Below are 6,000 nucleotides of genomic sequence, written 5' to 3'. Positions count from 1 at the left end.
GTGTCATGGACCCAAGCATTTTGTCTGTGTCCGTTTAGAGGATTTTATTTATTTATTTTTTTAACTTTTTTTTTTTAACTGTTTTTATTTATTTTTGAGAGAGACAGAGAGAGAGAGAGAGAGAGAGCACTAGCGGGGGAGGGGCAGAGAAAGTGGGAGGCACAGAAGCAGGCTCCAGGCTCTGAGCTGTCTACAAAGAGCCCGACACGGGGCTCGAACTCCCAAACTGTGAGATCATGACCTGAGCTGAGCTGAAGTCACACGCTGAATCGACAGCCACCCAGGCACCCCTAGATGATTTTAATATATAGATGGTTTTGAGACGATTGTGTGGATTTTCCAGGAGACAGACTGTCTCTGTCTCTCTCTCTCTCTCACAAATAAATAAACATTAAAAAAAGACCTTTGTGACTCATTTCATAGAGTTTCCTCATCTATGAAATCAGAGTAACAGTAACTAATTTACAAAGTTGTCATAAGGACTAAATTAATTAATTTAGGTTGTTTTGGTGGTTTGAGAGTGCTTGGCACATAGTTCCCAGGAGGTGTTAGCAGAGCAGAGAGGTGGATGGTTAGGGAGGACCTTGTTGAGAAGGTGACATTTGATCACCTTCTCATTATTCAAACTGAATGATGAGATTGAGACAGCTCTGAAAATGTCACAGAATGTCACAACAACAGATAAACAGGAAAGTAACTAAGAGGCTCTGAGTGAGGAAAGACCTTGGCTTGTTACAGGAAAAGAAAGAAAGCCAGTGTGTTGAGAGTGTAAAATTTGAAGGAGGTAGGTTTAAAGGCTGGGAGGTAGGTGTGGCATAATCAATGTATATTTGGTTTTTGTTTCCAGTTCCTGACACAGAGCTCTACAATCTTGGGAATTTCCCGAGGTGTGATTCACATGTCTTCTGTTACTCCTAAAAGCCTCTTCTAACCATACTTGAGTTTATGCTAATGAGGTTACTCTTGGCAGGCCTCTAGAGAGCTTCAAGATGGGAGCTGGTTGCCAGAGGAACTAGCCATGTGATTAGAGGGTCACAACTTTCAGACCCACCCCTGGGTCAGACCAACATTGCCTGTCGCCCGACCTTGCTTCCTTCTTATCTTTCACAGGGGCTGATCCTCAAATTAGTCTATTAAAGTTACTGATGACAGTCCTCATCTCAGAGCCTCCGTTTTGGGGACCACAGCTTGCAGTAAGTACCTTGCTTTCCACATCTTCTTAGATCTACTGCTGTTCACATATCCCAGAATATCAACAAATATTTGTCAAATTAATAGATGCATGATGGCAAAGGGTAGTGGTGAATATCAGGACAGGTTGGGCAGCTGTGTTGGTGGTTGAGCTGAGTGATGGAAAGGAAAGATAATGGAGTATCATAAAAGGAGGCACAAACCCAGAAGAGAGAAGAAACCTTCCAGGCTTCCTTTAAAAATTTTTTTTTAACATTTATTTACTTTTGAGAGAGAGATAGAGACAGACAGACAGAATATGAGCAGGGGAGGGGCAGAGAGAGGGAGACACTGTATCCAAAGCAGACTCCAGGCTCTGAGCTGTCAGCACAGAGCCCGACACGGGGCTCGAACCCACAGACCACAAGATCATGGCCCGAGCCAAAGTCAGACAGCCAACGGACTGAGTTACCCAGGCGTCCAGAAACCTTCCAGTCTTCTTTCTGAGAAGTTCGGCACAGGACTTAAGACAGTGCGTATTTATTTGAGCTCCCAGTGTGGCAGAGCTTCAAGGGATGAATATAAACTTGTATCACCAGCAAAACCTCAACCATTAATGTTTTGGGGCTCTTTCACCTACCTTCCCCTAAACTAAGAAGCAGAATGTGCTTATTTTATTGATTATGTGACCTCCTTCTCCTCGGCTCATCTAGCAAACCCCAAATCCTGAGATACGTGAGTAAGAAGGCCAGCAGAGGAGTGGTAGTGAATTTCAACAAGCTTGAAGAGCACACGGTAATGCACAGTGCTTCCTGGTGCGTGTAAAGGTGACAGTGATAAAGAGAGGGGGCACAGCGTGACCACAAAAACCGTATCAATTCGCCCTGGTGGTCAGTCAACTTAGAGCCTTATCTGGTTAAAGGTGGAATGTGGGGGCTCCCTAACAGGTGTTGACGGTAGTGACAGCTCAAAGGGTAGCATCAGACGGTTAATCCACGCTCCCGTGACAGCCTTGGGTGACTGAGGGAAACAAAACGACATGCTTCCTATCATTACTTTGACAGTCACAGTGGACAAAGCCAGATAATACCTGGGATTATGTGTATTTCCCGGAGTGAGGTTCGGCACAAGTGGAGACTAGTTGGACAAGAGTGGACAAAACCGACTACTAGTGGTCTGCTCTGCCCTCCCAGATGCCTTCCCAGCTCTTCTGCCTTTCTTTCCCGTCAGGAACTGCTTCCATGTACTTCCACTCCCTATTGTGATTTCCTGCTAGGGAAGGTGTGTGTGTGTGTGTCTGTGTGTGTGTCTGTGTGTGTATTAAAACATAGTGGGGCACCTGCCTGGCTCAGTCGGTGGAGCGTGCGACTCTTGATCTTGGGGTTGTGAGCTCAAGCCCAACGTAGGGTGGAGAGGTTACTTAAAAATACAATCTTTTTTGGGGCGCCTGGGTGGCGCAGTCGGTTAAGCGTCCGACTTCAGCCAGGTCACGATCTCGCGGTCCGTGAGTTCGAGCCCCGCATCAGGCTCTGGGCTGATGGCTCAGAGCCTGGAGCCTGTTTCCGATTCTGTGTCTCCCTCTCTCTCTGCCCCTCCCCCGTTCATGCTCTGTCTCTCTCTGTCCCCAAAATAAATAAACGTTGAAAAAAAAAAATTAAAAAAAAAAAATACAATCTTTTTTTCACATTTGTTTATTTTTGAGACGGAGAGAGAGCATGAGCAGGGGAGGGGGCAGAGAAAGAGGGAGACACAGACTCCAAAGCAGACTCCAGGCTCTGAGCTGTCAGCACAGAGCCTGATGAAGGGCTCGAACTCAGGCACCACGAGATCATCACCTGAACTGATATCGGACGCTTAACCGACTGAGCCACTAAGGTGCCCCTGAAAAATACAGTCTTAAGAAAAGTAACCGCATAAAGTAATGTGCATAAATCTTAAATGTACGGCTCAATGAAATCTTACATGTGTGTGCACGTGTAGAACATTTCCAACTTCCCGGAGAGCTCTGTCATGTCCTTTCCCAACTATTATCCTGCAAAGGTGACCATTATTTTGACTTCTGGTATTGTTATTGTTGACTATCTTGCCGGCTTTTGAAGTTCTCATAAGTGGAATTATGCAGCATGTACTATTTTGCGACTAACTTCTGTTGTTTGATAATTCGACCGAGACATCTGTGTAGGTGCTGTTGGCCGAGGTTTTGAGCATTTTCATTGTTGTTGAGTAGTGAGTTTATGTATACATATCAATTTAGTTCTCAGTTCTACTCGATTGACATCTGAGTTTTTTCCTATTTATGTTTACGTCTTACAAATAACCCTGCATTGAACGTTCTTAAGCATGTCTTTTGGTGAACATAAACACTCATTTCTCTTGGGGATATAGTCAGTTGTAGAGAACTGTTCATGTAAAAGGTATAAGATGTTTTTAGCTCTACGAGAAACTACCAAACAGCTTGCAAAGTGGTTGTACAAATTTACACTCCCATCATCAATGTATGAGATTTCTCATCACTCTGTATTCTCACCAAGTTCGGTATTGCTAGTCCTTTTAAGTTTGAACATTCTGGTCAGGGCATCTGGGCAGTAGTTTATGATCTAGACTCTTATCTCCCTTTGCAAGTCCAAATTTTCCCACCTTGTTTTTTTCAAGTGTATTTTATTTATTTATTTTGAGGAGAGAGAGAGAGAGAGAGAACAGGGAGGGGCAGGAGAGACAGGGAGGGAGAGAATCCCAAGCAGATTCTGCATTGTCGGTGGAGAGCCCGAAGCAGGGCTCAGACTCACAAACCATGAGATCATGACCTGAGCCGAAATTAAGAGTCAGACGCTTAACCGACTGAGCCACTCAGGCACCCCTGCCCACCCCATTTTTTAGCAAAATACCAATTATAGAGAACAAACTGATGGTTACCAGAAGGGAGGTAGGTGGGGGGAATGGGTGAATAGGTGATAGGGATTAAGGAGTGCACTTGTGATGAGCACCAGGTGTTGTATGTAAGTGTTGAATGACTAAATTGTACACATGAAACTAATATTACACTGTATGTTAACTAACTGGAAGTTAAACAAAAGATTAAACAACGAACAACAACAACAACAAATAGACAAAAATAATAAATGAGTAAAGAAGCAAGATGCAGCCACTCTGGAAAACAGTGTGGAGGTTCCTCAAAAAATTAAAAATAGACCTACCCTATGACCCAGCAATAGCACTGCTAGGAATTTACCCAAGGGATATAGGAGTACTGATGCATAGGGGCACTTGTACCCCAATGTTTATAGCAGAGCTTTCAACAATAGCCAAATTATGGAAAGAGCCCAAATGTCCATCAACTGATGAATGGATAAAGAAGATGTGGTTTATATACACAATGGAATACTACTTGACAATGAGGAAGAATGAAATCTGGCCATTTGCAGCAACGTGGATGGAAGTGGAGCGTATTCTGCTAAGTGAAATAAGTCAGTCAGAGAAAAACAGATATCATATGTTTTCACTCATATGTGGATCTTGAGAAACTTAACAGAAGACCATGAGGGAGGGAAATGGGAAAAAAAAAGTTACAGAGAGGGAGGGAGGCAAACCATAAGAGACTTTTAGGTACCGAGATCAAACTGAGGGTTGATGGGGGCTGGGGGAGAGGGGAACGTGGCTGATGGGCATTGATGAGGGTACCTGTTGGGATGAGCACTGGGTGTTGTATAGAAACCAATTTGAGAATACATTGTATTTAAAAAAATTGAGGAAGAAAGAAATAGTATGTAGGATATGAACACTGACTACATATATGTAATAAACGTTAGTCAATAGATATCATTCAAACCTGATAAAATAAATCCTAGAAGCCTATGTAAAGTAAATTGGGACTAACAGCAATATCAAAGGAAATAATAGAATGAAAACCAATGGAACCAAAAAATACAAATTCCATATATATCAAAATAATTTTAAAAATAATACAAGGAAACAGACCATGCAGAGAAACATGGTAAATATAGGATAATACCACCAGAAAAATAAAATTACAGAGTTGAGATCACCTATATTAGTCTTGTCAATAAATGTAAATGAGCTTATGTCACCTTTTAAAAGAAAGGAATTTTCCAGTTGATTCTCAAATTTATTTTGCTTGGGGCACCTGGGTGGCTCAGTCGATTAAGCATCCAACTTCGGCTCAGGTCATGATCTCGCGGTTGGTGAGTTCAAGCTTCATGTTGGGCTCTGTGCTGACAGCTCAGAGCCTGGAGCCTGCTTCATATTCTGTGTCTTCCTCTCTCTTTGCCCCTCTCCTGCTCATACTGTGTCTCTCTCTTTCAAAAATTAATAAATATTAAACTAATAAAAATTATTTTGCTTGTGCTACATACATGTAATAAAGTGATTCATAAAGAGTCAAACACATAAAGGTATAGCAAATATGTACAAACAAAACAGAAAAACAGGTGTTTCAAATCTCATAGTAGACACAGTATGCAAGAAAAAATAGAAACACAATAATAATAGATAAATTTAACACACCAATTGCAGCCCAAGACAACTCATATGAACAAGCAAATTGTTAAAGATTTGGAATGTCCATAAAATATCATTAAGTTAGGTCATGTGGACTTACTTTGAATTTTTTGCTCAAATGTTAGAGAATGTGCATTTTTCAAGCACACATAAAAATTCATAAAAATAAGCCATATATTATGTCACAAAATCCTTCAATAGGCTTCATAAAGTAGAAAGAATATCACAAAATTTTCACAGTGCAATAACAAAATCAGATAACAAAAAGACCCTTTCACTTGAGAATTTTAAAACTATACATCACTCTATTGTAAA

At 41.6% G+C, this 6,000-nt stretch overlaps 1 long non-coding RNA gene across 1 annotated transcript in view; it reads left to right on the top strand.

Annotated features, from left to right (window-relative positions):
* Window positions 1-1,108: 1,108 nt before the first annotated feature.
* The window catches only part of LOC123595366, a 159,526-nt gene continuing 154,634 nt past the window's right edge, over window positions 1,109-6,000 (top strand). The window contains exon 1 of the long non-coding RNA XR_006711148.1: window positions 1,109-1,193. This is a non-coding gene — a long non-coding RNA (uncharacterized LOC123595366). The remainder of the gene's footprint in view (window positions 1,194-6,000) is intronic.

The sequence above is a fragment of the Leopardus geoffroyi genome, chromosome X, assembly GCF_018350155.1.
Source record: "Leopardus geoffroyi isolate Oge1 chromosome X, O.geoffroyi_Oge1_pat1.0, whole genome shotgun sequence".
NCBI classification, from domain to species: Eukaryota; Metazoa; Chordata; class Mammalia; order Carnivora; family Felidae; genus Leopardus; species Leopardus geoffroyi.
The sequence above is the reverse complement of the archived record's forward strand: the minus strand, read 5'-3'. Positions and strand labels throughout refer to the sequence as shown.